The sequence below is a fragment of the Lemur catta genome, chromosome 1 (genome assembly GCF_020740605.2).
Source record: "Lemur catta isolate mLemCat1 chromosome 1, mLemCat1.pri, whole genome shotgun sequence".
In the NCBI taxonomy this organism is placed as follows: domain Eukaryota; kingdom Metazoa; phylum Chordata; class Mammalia; order Primates; family Lemuridae; genus Lemur; species Lemur catta.
This window is the reverse complement of record NC_059128.1, coordinates 286,538,144-286,551,675: the sequence shown is the minus strand read 5'-3', so window position 1 is coordinate 286,551,675 and position 13,532 is coordinate 286,538,144. Positions and strand designations below refer to the sequence as shown.

The 13,532-nt window shown below is 43.8% G+C and overlaps 1 long non-coding RNA gene across 3 annotated transcripts in view; it reads left to right on the top strand.

The window, feature by feature from the left end:
- The first annotated feature begins 5,860 nt into the window (after positions 1 to 5,860).
- LOC123630842 overlaps positions 5,861 to 13,532 on the top strand; it is a 30,919-nt gene continuing 23,247 nt past the window's right edge. For 2 of the 3 annotated variants that reach the window (XR_006732775.1, XR_006732774.1), the window contains exon 1: positions 5,861 to 6,310. This is a non-coding gene — a long non-coding RNA (uncharacterized LOC123630842). The remainder of the gene's footprint in view (positions 6,311 to 13,532) is intronic. The other variant, XR_006732773.1, reaches the window with a different exon arrangement.

Below are 13,532 nucleotides of genomic sequence, written 5' to 3'. Positions count from 1 at the left end.
CTGACAGTCAGTGCTGTCCCAGGACGGGCTCTGTCCTGTCACCCACTGACTGGCCCCCAGCCACTGAGTCCTGGGCCAGGTGGAATGAAGCAAGTTGGGACCCAGTGCTGCCATCAGAGCCCTGGGGGGAGACAGACTGGCAAATGGGCCCTTCTAGTGCTGAGCCAAGCTGGGAGGCCCCACTAGCCCAGGACTGGGGGCTGCAGCTTCCCTGTGGCCCTGGGCTCATAGGATAGCCCTGGCCCAGGGCAAAGGGAAACTGTTCCTCAAGATGCACCTGGAACCCCCAGGCCCCGCCCAAGGGGCCTGGGCCACCTCTCCTGCTTTCTCCCCATGTCGGCCCTGCCTGATCCCAGGGAGGTGCCTGTAGCCTTATTTCTCATTGTTCTAGCTGGAGGACCACATCTTGGGCCATCTCCTATGCCTGTGCCTGGGGCTTAGTAGGGTCATTCCTCAGCACAGCCTTCATAGGGCACTTTGGACACTGCCTCCGGGAAGCCCTCCCTGACTGCAGCCCATCCACCCCACCCTCGGCCCTGGGCATCCCCTCGCTGGTCATCACTGCCCCAAATGGGCATCTGCACACACCCATGATTGTCCCGCTGGCCCCATGCCTGCATCCAAGGCACACACATGCCCATCAGCCCAACAGCGTATACTGGGCCCAGCTCGTCAGATCACCCAGGCCTGTTGGGACGAGCCCCTGAAGCAGCAGAGGCTCTTGAGGGCTGAGGGTTCTTCTGGGCTGGGGGCTGGGGGCTGGGGGTGAGCTCATGCTGCCACAGGTGCCCCCTAAAGCCCCCAGGGACTTAGCACTGGGCAGGTCCACCCCCACCCACCACAGTAGTGGCTCCCTGCGGGTGAGGGCTATAGCCTCCCAGGAGAGGTCTCTGGCCCCTGAAAACCGTCAAGGGTGACAGGCTGACCATGGAGTGGGGTAGGGGGGCACAGAGATCCTCCCAGGAGAGGGCGAGTGCCTTGGTGGGACCCCACCATCACACCCCCGGTGTGCATGTCCCATGTAGATATCCCCACGTCCCATCCACCTGGGGGGCAGCTGGTCTCTAGGCTCAGCCCCCACATGACAATGAGGAGGGGGTGTAGTTTCCAGGGAGGGTGACAGGGCCCTACACACACACACACACTGCAGTGCAGGGAACAAAGGGGAAAAGGCCCCGGGGGCCTGCCGGGAGATCCCTCCATCTGCCCCCCATCTGCATAAGAACCCAGCTCCCAACAGGAGTGGGGGGCTCCCGACACAGGGCAGAATCTCAGCTGGCGCGGACCCCTGCTCACAGGTGGGCTCTGAGCTGCCCACCAGGCCTCTGAGGATGACTTCAGACCCCAGGGCCCCCCGGCACCTACTGCTCCAGGGGATTTCTCTGCGTAGGTGCTGCTGGGGACCTGGGGGTGCTGTTGGCCTATGGGTCTGCAGGAGAGAGTGGGGGTCCCTCCAGGGCTGCTCAAGGCCCACAGTCACCCTTCCCAGACTGAGTTGGCTTGTGGCTGCTGTGCTGTCCCCTATTGAAGGACCACAGGCCCCTTATGGCTCCAGCCCTGGAGGGGCACAGGCTGCCCAGAGTCCAGGCAGGACAGGGTGCCAGGACCCCAAGACACACCAGGTCTGAGTCCTGCTGGGAAGTCTTTGCATTGCAGGGACACCGAGTGGAACCCAGCGTGGCCCCCAGGGGGTGGGGGCACAGCTTATTCACCCGCTGCCAGGCTCTGAGGTCATCCTCCCCTCCCCCATGGGTGAGGACAGAGGGACCAGCACTGTCCGGCCAGGCAGGGCTTCCAGTGTCTTTGGGAACCAACCCTACACCCAGCCCCACACCTTGGGCTCAGCAGACCCCTGTGGGCCCAATGCAGAGGCACTCCAGGAAGCCCGCACGCTGGGGCAGGGACACAGCCTGTTCCTGGGGAACTGGCAGCACAGCCCCCCGCCAAAGTCTCCCCAGGAGAAGGAAGGACCCCGCGGGCCCTGGGACCTGCCCCTGTCTTTTCCTGAGCACTGGGAAGGCTGCACCCTCCGATGGCCCTCCCCTCGCCTTTCCTGCAGGCTGGTGGCATTTTTCCCAGCTGAGAGCACTGCACAAAAATTGACTGGCAGACACCGATCGATTGGCAGGGAAGGGCAGCCTGGAAACTTTGCCCCCACATTGCTGGGATCCCGGCATGGGAGTACAAATACTTGTTAGAGTTCTTGCTTTCACTTCTTTTGGGTATATACTCAGAAGTAGAATTGTTGGATTATATATTAATGCCATGTTAATGTTTTGAGCTACTGCCATATTATTTTCCACAGCAGTGGTGCTATCTCACATTACCACCAGCAATGCACAAAGCTTCCAGTTTCTCCATAACATTATTATCTTCTCTTTTTTGGGTAATAGCCATCCTAATGCGTATGAAGTGGTATCTCATAGTGTGTGTGTGTGTGTGTGTGTGTGTGTGTGTGTGTGCGCATGTGTGTGTGTGTGTGTGTTTTGAGATGGGGTCTTGGTATGTTATCTACGCTGGTCTTGAATTCCTGGGCTCAAGCAATCCTCCTGAGTAGCTAGGACTACAGGAGCATGCCACAGCGCCTGGCTTCTCATTGTGGTTTTGATTTTTGTTTTTTTTTTTTTTTGAGACAGAGTCTCATTTTGTTGCCCAGGCTAGAGTGAGTGCTGTGGCGTTAGCCTAGCTCACAGCAACCTCAAACTCCTGGGCTTAAGCGATCCTACTGCCTCAGCCTCCTGAGTAGCTGGGACTAAAGGCATGTGCCACCATGCCCGGCTAATTTTTTTTCTATATATACTTTTAGTTGTCCAGATAATTTATTTCTATTTTTAGTAGAGATGGGGTCTCGCTCAGGCTGGTCTTGAACTCCTGACCTCGAGCGATCCACCTGCCTCGGCCTCCCAGAGGGCTAGGATTACAGGCGTGAGCCACGGCGCCCGGTCCTCATTGTGGTTTTGACTGCTTTTCCCTAATAAGTAGTAATATTGAACACCTTTTTGTGTGCTTATTGGCAATTTGTGTATCTTCTTTGGAGAAATATCTACTCAGATCCTTTGCCCATTTTTTAATTCGGTGATTTTCTTGTTGAGTTGTAGTTCTTTACATATTCTGAGTATCAATCCCTTATCAGATATATTTAAGTCATTCAATATGAAATGTCTGACTTTTTAATCAAAAGTATTGTTTATTATATCTTAAACAAGAAGTAGTACAATTAATCAAAGTATGTGCCTAAACTACTGACAAAGTTTTGCCATCTTAATGGTAGCTTCTTTATGCCAGCAATGAAGAAGCCTGGAGAGTGAATGGCAATGAAATCTCAAAAGGTGTTTTCCATAGCTTGTTGAGAATTGAGTATTTTTCCTCGCAAGATGTGGTCTAAACCCTGGAAGTGGTAGTCAGTTGGTACAAGGTCTGGTGAATATGGTGGATGACAGAGTTTCCAAGTCCAGCCTCTGTAGTTACAGCAGTGTTGTCTGTGCAATGTGTGGTTGAGCATTGTCTTGCAAGAGGACTGGCCTGTCTCTATCAACCAATATCACTGCTTAATTTCAAGCATCCTCATCATTTCATCCAATTGGCTGCAGTAGACATCCACTGTAATCCACTGACCAGGCTTCATGAAGCTGTAGTGGATAATACCAGCGCTGGACACCAAACAGTCACCATTAGCTTTTTTTGATGAATATTCAGTTTTGGACTGTGTTTTGGCACTGCATCTTTATCCAACCATTGTGCCAAATGCTTGCAATTGTCAAAAATAATACATTTTTCATCACACATAACAATATGGTGTAAAAATGGCTCATCTTTATGTTGTGACAGTAAAGAAAAGCAAGCTTTGGGATGATTTCTCTCCTGACACTCATTTAATTCATGCAGAACCCATTTATCGAGCTTCTTTACCTTGCCGATTTGTTTCAAATGATCCAATGCCACTGGAACAGTAACAGCAAACCTTGCTGCTGGCTCATTCACGCATCCATTGAGATTCATTCGTTTCCACTACAACTTTTAGCTCGTCATTATCCATCTTGGTCTCAAGTTGCCCACGTGGCTCATTAGCAAGTCCTAAGAAATTTGAGTTGGTCTTTATTATACAAAGAAAGTAGGAGAAAGGGTATTACAAGAAACTTCTTATGGACATATTTTAGAGTAGGACTATACTTGTTTTTCACATATAGGATTTATAAAGTTTTACATACTCAAATTTATCAGTCTCTGTGTGTGTGTGATTTTTTTCTCCATTGCTTTAGGGCTTTGGATATTCTTCTCCATGCTCAATCTTACAAACAGGTGCCTATATTTTGTTATAGCTTTTGAAAAAAATCTTGCGTTTTTACAGTTGTATTACTTAAGTGATTTGGACTTTGTAAAAAGAGTGTAGTGTAATGTAAGGATATATTTAATTTTTACAGAGACAAATTTTCCACTCCAGTTTGTTGACTAATCCATGCTTTCTCTATTTATATAACATTTCTCAATGCAGAATCTGGAGAAGTGGTATACTGGTCAGGTGTTATGAAACAGAGAGAGTGTTCATTGGGGCAAGGAAGAATTTGGAGGGCCATGCCTGGGGGTCCTTCCCTAGGTGGTCCCAGCTCTGAAAGTAGTTGATGAAAAACCACACCTCATGCCCCATTACTCTCCCTTTCCCTTCCTTCCCCTCACCACCTTAGTCCCTTGCCCTCTCTTCACAATCTAGTAGATAAATTCATAAATTCAACCTAATCCGAATTAGGTTGCATGGAAATAACTCTTTTGGTCTTCTGGACTTCCCCCCAACCTCCAGCCACTGGCCACCTGACCCACACACACATTCACTCAGCTGAAGGACAAAAGAGATAAATAGAACCATTGTAAAGGGAAAACAGAGCCAAGGGTTAAATGCTAGGCAAAACCATTTAGAAATTCATAGATAAGTTACCTAATTTACATTAGGTTGAATGAGAGATGGTATGTGGGTACAAAAATTGAAATGATGCCCACAAAGTATAAGAGGAGAAAAATGTGCAGTTATGCAGCCACTACTTTCCTACACATATATGATGCTGTCTTACTCGAGTGGTCTCTGTGAAATATTAATATATAGAACCATACAGTCCTCTATTTTATAAATTAAGTACCAGACTTAAAAAAAAAAGGCAATTCACTTAAAGCTTTTCATTGTTGGAAGTCCAATGTTCAAACCAGTTATAGCTTGCTTTTCTTCTCACATTCTTTAACCTCTCTACTAAATTTTAATGGCATATATTTATCCTTAAAATCAAAATAAGTTAAAATTATTTTGTAATGGTCTTTGAGATAGACAAAAACTCTGGGATGTATGAGAAAAAGGGCTGTGAATGGTTTGAAAGATCATGTTTGACTGATGTACATCATAGACTTATTCAAGTACCACCTGTTTCTAAGTTCTAACTTAATCTTAGAGACCAGCAATGAAAGCTAATTGATAAATTGGATTAGATTCCCAAAATTTCTAGAAGTCTCTTTCTGATGATTCTCAGGTATAGTGGTCCCCCCTTAAGCTGTGGGGGTTCCAAGACCCCCTGTGGACGCCTGAAACCAGGATACTATCAAACGTTACTTATACTATGATTTTTTCCTACACATACATGTTTATGATAAAGTTTAATTCATAGATTAGGCACAATAAGAGATTTACAACAATAATAATAAAATGGAAGAGTTATAACAAAATACTATAACAAAAGTTATGTGACTTTGGTCTCTCTCAAAATATCTTACTGTACTGTACTCGCCTATTTTCAGACCTCACTTGACTGCTGGTAACTGAAACTAAGTATAGGTGCACGTGCCCACTGATGACGAGAGCAAGACGTCTTAGCTGAAACGTCTTCCTTCCAAACTCCTGGGAGAAAAGACAAGAGGGAAAATATGCGAGCATTATAAAAGTATGCCTATCGCTGATACTTTCTTAAACCACAGGTGTGCGGGATCTCCTCCCGTTAGATGTCAGATGCAGACTGACTGACTGATAGACAACCTACTTGGAACGCAAATTTGCGGTGCTCTTGCCAAATTGGCAAGGGCTGGTCCTGTTCTTGTCGAGGTGCTGTTTGCCTGTGCACAGAACGGGAGTGCAGCACCTGTCTGCAATTCCTCCTGATGATGGATTAAAAAGATGCTAGAACCAGGTGGCCGGTTTTGAGGCCGCAGAACCAGCGGCGCTCGGACCGCAGAGCCGGCTGCCCCTCGGCGCGCGTGCGGACGGAGGGCGCCTGCGGCTGCGCGGGAACGCGCTGAAGCGCTGCGGGCAGCGCGCGGGAGCCGGGACGGAGCGGAGGTAGGAGCGGCGCGCGGGGCTCCGGCGGGCACAGCCCGTCCGGGCGGCAGGGACGGGCGGCCCGCGGGGACGCCAACTTTCCCGGCGACAGCTCCGAACTTCCCGCCTGGCCGCGGCCGCCGCTCACGAAGACACACAGGGAGTGCGGGCGCGCGGCCAACATGGCGCCCCCCGCGCCCGCCCGGCGCCGGCTCAGGCCCCAGAGGCGCCGGGCGGCGGGAACTGGCGGCTCCGGAGGGAGGGCCGGGCGTGGCGGTGGCGGAGCCGGAGGATAATGGTGGGGAAAGCTCGGCGGCGCGGGGCGGAGGCCCGGGAGGACGGCGCGGGGCCTGGTCAGGCCGGGAAGCCGTGGGGTCGCGTGAGCACGCCCGCCGGGCCCCGCGCCGCCTGCCCGGCCAGGCCTCGGACCGTGTGCGGTGGGGCTGGTGGCAGCGCGGGCCCGGCGTGTGGACGGCGGAGAGGAGAGGACGCTTCGCAGTCTCCGGGCGCCGTGGGCGGTGGGAGCCGCGGTGCAGGGTCGGGCCGAGGCCAGGCGGGGGTCCGTGCCTGTCCCGGGGGCTGCGGGCGACCCCGGAGATGAGGCCGCCGCTGCCTCAACCGGTCCTCGCGGGCCTCCGGGACTGTCCCGTGGGGTCCGCCGCCCTCCTCCCGCCGGAGCTCTGGGGAGAAGCTGCCGGGCCGCGCTGGGACGAGGGGGCTCCTTGGGGGAGGCCGGGCCGCGAACTATCCTTTGCTCTGTTCTCCCTCGCGGTTTTCTTCAGAGCCAGGCTGTGGAGGCGCTTTGCGGTGTGTGCACAGCACCTGGTGTTTTACACGGCGTCCTACGCGGGGTTGTATGTGGTGTGTACTCAGAGTCATGCTGTGTGTACATGGCATCCTTGTCCTTAAGCTGTGTATGCAGTACGGAGTGTCATATAGAGTATTACACAGTACCCAATGCCATATACAGTGTGTACATAGTACCTAGCGTTCTGTACTGTGTGTACACACTGTCCTTGTCACGCTGTGTATGCAAGCGCTACCGGTTGTCTCATACAGTGTATACGAAGTTCCACAGGCAGAAAATTAATGTTTACTTGTTTACTTTTAAACTGAGAAGCAGAGTAGTATCAGCTTACTAATAATGGAACGTTTAAACTTTTCAGATTTTGGGGTCATTGGTTCTAATTAATGGTTTGAAGTTATCAGAGAGAGAATGTTGGTTGTACTTTAAAAGTTTAAAGGTTTGAGTGCTTTCTGGTAGGCAAGGTCATATTTGTAATTCTTCTGAATGTCTGATTTGTACAGGCAGGAGATAAAATATGATTTTCTGTACAGGCATATTATTTTACTTGTCTTTGACTAATTGATGCAGATTACATTACAGTCGTTATTTTTGGTTGACTCATCTTTATAAGATGAACAGGATACAGAATCAGATCAGAAGATATAGTTTGTAATTATGACAGAATCAAAATATTTTTCTTATTTAAGTATGTGATTATGAGGATTTCTGTATTTTACAAAGTCTTTGTTTTCTGTAGAAATTGCTGATGTGAAAACTGAATCTCCCTTTTACATTCTCTAAATTGGGCACCTTATTTTTGCAATTACCATGTGTGAGGTATTTAAATAAGCACACATGTCCTTCCAGCTTTACAAAGAAAAATCAATTAAAATGTTAAAATTTAGCTCTTTAGTTCATACTAAACATTCCTAGGATGTGGTTATGTTGGTGCTTTGAATAGATATCATCTTGCATGCTTCAGTAAATGACATATGTTTGTTTGAACTCTTACCCTTTTGTAACCCCCCCTTTTTTCTTTTTAGGGTTGCTCAGATAATGTATAATACGGGCATTCATACCCTTTGGCATACCTTAACTGAGACACTAATTGGACCGAACTAAGAATTTTAACATTTGTAATGGAACTATGAAATGCTGCTCTAACTTGCTTACTTAAAGCCCTAATGCTCTGATGTCAGATTGTCTTTGTCTTCCTTGTCCTTCAATTGAATTCTACACAGAGACCATCATTACATTTAAGCAAAGAGGCTGTGTCTTAAAAAAAAAAAAATGGAGAAAATAGTCTTATCCTTGATAGTTAAAAACTTTTCACTGTTTGCAAACCTTAACTTGGATTTACTATTTAATTTTTTTTACAGGGTGATAAGGGTTTTTTTGTTCATTTCGCTTTTTTTATTTTTCCTTTGTCATTAGAGGTAGCATGGCAAAATGATGAAGACCACAGACTTTGAGACACAACAGCTCAGGTTTGAATCTCTCCTCTGTCCTTTACTAGCACAGTGACCTTGGGCAAATCACTTTAACTTGCCATGCCTTGTCTCAGTTTCCTTATATGAAAAACAAGGGGGATAGTAATTGCAGCAAACTCATAGGGTTATTGTGAAGATTAGATGAGGTACCATTTTTAAAGCACTTGAAACAGTGCCTGGCTCATAATGAGCACAGCAAAGATAGGTAAACACAAGTTGAGCTCCTTCTTACAATACATTATTTTCAAGTTGATTTAGGAAACACAGATCCTCAACCTGTAGTCTCAATAAAGGTATTTCTGTACTGTGTTCTGCTATAGGCTGTCTTGTGTTCCCAGTGACAGTCTAACCTTAAGAATTCTTTCTAAATTTATTTGTTTTTTCTTCATTCTAGTAGGAAAAGGAACATGTGTAATGCATGCCCATCACTATTTTTTAAAAGCTGCCAGTATAAAAGTTGCCTATTAGAAATGGTAGTTTTAGTATTTGGAGCTCAAGTACCATATACCTTAGGTTTTGAAACCTCATGTGCCCACAGCATGGATTTAAATGAAATTCATAAATAATCTAAAACCTCATTCATCATTGATCTTTTTTTTTTTTTTTTTTTGAGACAGAGTCTTGTTCTGTTGCCCAGGCTAGAGTGACTGCCGTGGTGTCAGCCTAGCTCACAGCAACCTCAAACTCCTGGGCTCAAGCAATCCTACTGCCTCAGCCTCCCAAGTAGCTGGGACTACAGGCATGCGCCACCATGCCCGGCTAATTTTTTGTATATATATTTTTAGTTGTCCAGATAATTTTTATTTCTATTTTTAGTAGAGACGGGGTCTCGCTCAGGCTGGTCTCGAACTCCTGACCTCGAGCGATCCACCCGCCTCGGCCTCCCAGAGTGCTAGGATTACAGGCGTGAGCCACCACACCCGGCCCTCATCATTGATCTTGACTGTTGTTTCCTATGATAGAAGTTAGACAGTTTCTGTGTTTAGTTTGCTTTGTTTCTGCTTTGCTTTTCCCAGTGTGCTCTTATTATTTTTTAATAAGTCATATTAAGAATAGAAGGAAGAAGAAAATGGACTGTCATATACATAGAAGGTACTCAAATTGGTTTATGAGTCAAATCTAATTCAGGAAAATAGTAATTAAACTAGTGTGGAAAGGGATGAGATCTGAAATTATGGTGTGACATATTCACATACGATATGCCTTGTCTTATTAATTTGTATTTAACTCTCATAGCATACATCTGAATCTCTGCTTTTGCACAGTAGTTATCTCAGAATGTTGGAAAATAAGCATTCCTTACACTCCTGAGGGCTTGTTTACCTGAAGCAATTTTAATGTTTTTTATCATGACTCAATCTTTGACGAATAATACAAATATCTGAAATACACATTGTGAGAGTTCTTATTTTAACCATTAGTTTTAAATTAATATTTCCCCCCACATCTGTCACCCTGTCTGTAATTGTTTCAGGTTATATGTTTTATATTTGTTTGAAACAGACTTTTTGAATAAAGAAAATCTTTGTCACCTCTTCATTTGATCATCCTTAATCCCTTACCAACATTTTTACTAGGAATTTTCACAAGAAGTGAAAAGTAACTGATTTGAGTTCACTGTCTACCTGTATCTGTCACGCAATAACTTTGAGTTAGTTACTTGTAGTACCACTGTCACATTTCAAAACAAGTGTGAATCTGCTTTGGTGCAGAGACTCTGTGCAGAGGTTGCACTGCAGGTTATCAGTGTTTTGCCCCCCAGTAGTCTTGGTTTTTGAAATGTTTTGGTGTCTACAATTTTATAACACAGATGAGTTATAATGATATATATTAATATCATGTATTGTCCATCTACTGTATGTCAGCCACTGTGCAATTATTTACATACATTATCTCACTTAAAACCCTTACGTATTATCATCTTAAAAGCATAGCAGTCCTCCTTTAAGTTATGGAAGGTTCACCTCCTAGTAGCACACCCCTCATCCCCTCCCATCGCATGACAAACAGAAAAACACACACACAGAAGAGAAGTGGGTCAATCAGATGTTTTGAGAGAGAATGTGATCCATGTCACATGAAAGTTTGAGAATCCCTGGAATAAGAGGTAAATGATAGAAATGAAGATAATGGGAGGGAGATAAGACTCTAAATCTAAATCCTCAATAAAGTAGTCTTTTTGAGTAATCATGGCTTAACTTTAATTTTTAAAACATATACAGAAATGAATTATTGCTTTCAAGAAAGAGCTTATGTGTGTGTAGGTACCTGCTGTTACGTTTTTTCTGTAGGAAATTCATAAAAAGTTATTTAGTTTGTATTGTGAAAATGCTATACAAGGTTTAATATCAAAATTAGTTACAAATGGAAAGAAATAGTCTATAAAACAAATATTATTTGGAATTTTTTTAGTATTTATATAATCTATTTCATATTTTAGGAGGGAAATTTAGCAAATTAGATATTTAACTCAATTCAACAAATTATTTAGATATTTAATTAATCTTTCTTTTTTGTATATTTTCTATTTCAGAGTAGTATTCTGATTTTTAACTGAGGTTTCTTTTAAGGGAAATTTAGCATCTTGGAATGTATTTTCACAATTAAGGTGCAGGGTAAGATCTTTTAAATGTGTTTGGTCAGATAGCAGTAGAAATACCCTTATGTGCAAACACTGAAGTAATTTATTCACACTATTAAGTCATTGGAAAGTTACATTTGTACTGGGTATGTGGCAGATTTCACTTAAAGTTGGTAACATCAGCAATTGTCCAGAGTGTTTGCTCCATAAATGGCTAAAAGTTTGTCTACCTTTGTGTAAAATTAAAAAGAGAAATGATGAGGGTAATAGAATACTGTTGCATCAGAGTTTTAAAGGAGTTATATAGACTCTTATCTATATGTTCTTCAGGGATGAGAGTGATATATTTCCAGATCACATTATCTTATACATTAGTTGGAAAATGTGTTGCTGAAAACTTGTACACAAAGTTTTATTTTTTAAACTGAATAATAAGTATAGTAGGTAAGCTAGTTTTATTTTAAATAAATGCTTTTATAGTTCAAGTTGCTTCATAATTAAATCTGTTTCATAAAATCATATTAAAAATTGCATTTTTGTACAAGTAGAATATATGCAATTTTAATGTCTTAACTTCATTTATTAATACATTGTTATTTATTGGAACTCTGCTATGTGCCATACACTTGCTAGGTGCTGAGGTGAACAAGATAAGAGAGTTCTAGCCATTGCAGAGTTTATAGTTCAGAGTAACACAATTACTGAAGGAAGCACAATAAAGTGTAACAGAAGAGAGTAAGTCCAGGGTACTGTGGAACAGAATCTGAAGTAAGATACATTGTATTTGAGTTAAGATTACTTGTGAGGTGTTACCACTGATGATTTAAAATTTATTCTAATTTGTAACTTTGAGATTTTACCGTATTAACCACTTGCGGGTTTTTAAAAGCAACTTTCTTTCTTTTTTTTTGAGACAGAGTCTCACTCTGTTGCCCTGGCTACAGTGTCCTGGCATCAGCCTAGCTCACAGCAACCTCAAACTCCTGGGCTCAAGCAAACCTACTGCTTTAGCCTCCCGAGGAGCTGGGGCTACAGACATGTGCCACCATGCCCGGCTAATTTTTTCTATATATTTTCAGTTATCCAGATCATTTCTTTCTATTTTTAGTAGACCCGGGGTCTCGCTCTTGCTCAGGCTGGTCTCAAACTCCTGACCTCTAGCAATCCACCTATCTCAGCCTCCCAGAGTGCTAGGATTACAGGCATGAGCCACCACTCCCAGCCTAAAAGCAACTTTCTTATGTTAATTTTTTACAGTACTCTGTTAAAAAGTAGACCTGTATTAAATATCAAACATATATTATGTTCTCCAGATATTATCTGAGCATTTAAGTGAAACATACACCCATTTAAAAGTTTTAGTGGTTTTTTTTCCAGTTTGGTCAGCTTGTATGTTAAATAAATTTAAAATATAATTCAAAGAATGTAGGATCTTCTTTCTTAGTTTAAGCATTTATCATATGGACATAAAAGCAAGATATACAAATATTTTTCAATGGATTTCTGTTGAGAGCTTGTCACATTAATTCTCATAAGTGGGATTAAAAATACTATTTAAAAAATTCAGTTAGATACTATGGTTTATAGCAAGAGAATCTGACTTATATACATTTTAATTTGACTATGCACATTAGACTATGCAGATCACTTTGCAAGTCCACTTTGCAAGCAGTTTCTAGCAAGCTAGGTTTTATCACAAACAGTGCCTGTGGCACTACCGTCTTTTTTTTAAGATGTCCATCATTGAGCATCTTCCATACTAGGCAATGTATATTTTCCATTTAGTCTTCACAACAGCATCATGAGGGGAATGTTGTTATAACGATTTTACAATAAGGGAAGAGACACAGTTAAATTGCTGGTACCCAAGTTCACACAGAGTTAATCAAATTGGTTTCAATCCATGTGTATGATGACTACCAAACCTGTAGTATGTTATGTTAGTCTGTCTCCCTAAAATCCCTCAACCTCTTGGGTCTTTGTACTGATATGCCTTCATCTTCCCAATGTATCTTTATAAGTCTGCAAAAGTATGTAATATTAACAAAATGTAAAAACTATGCTCATTCTACCTACAGAAGCAGAAAGTGGAAAGGCAGGGATATTAGGAAACTCCTGGTAATCAAAACATTCCACACATAAAATTCTGGTTAATTCCAGTTTCACTGGTGATGATAGCTGGCAATCTAAGAACAAGTGTGGGTAATTGGCTCATTTTCTTGCTGTCACTATGGTAGCTCACGTTATAAAGATAACTTGAGGCAGGAGCAGTGGAGGTGGGGAGACCTATGATCTTTATTTTAATACTTATGTAATGGAGAAAAATGTTTGAAAACACTTGGAATTAACTCCAACATTAAAGCATTCTTGTCTTCAAAGGGGAAG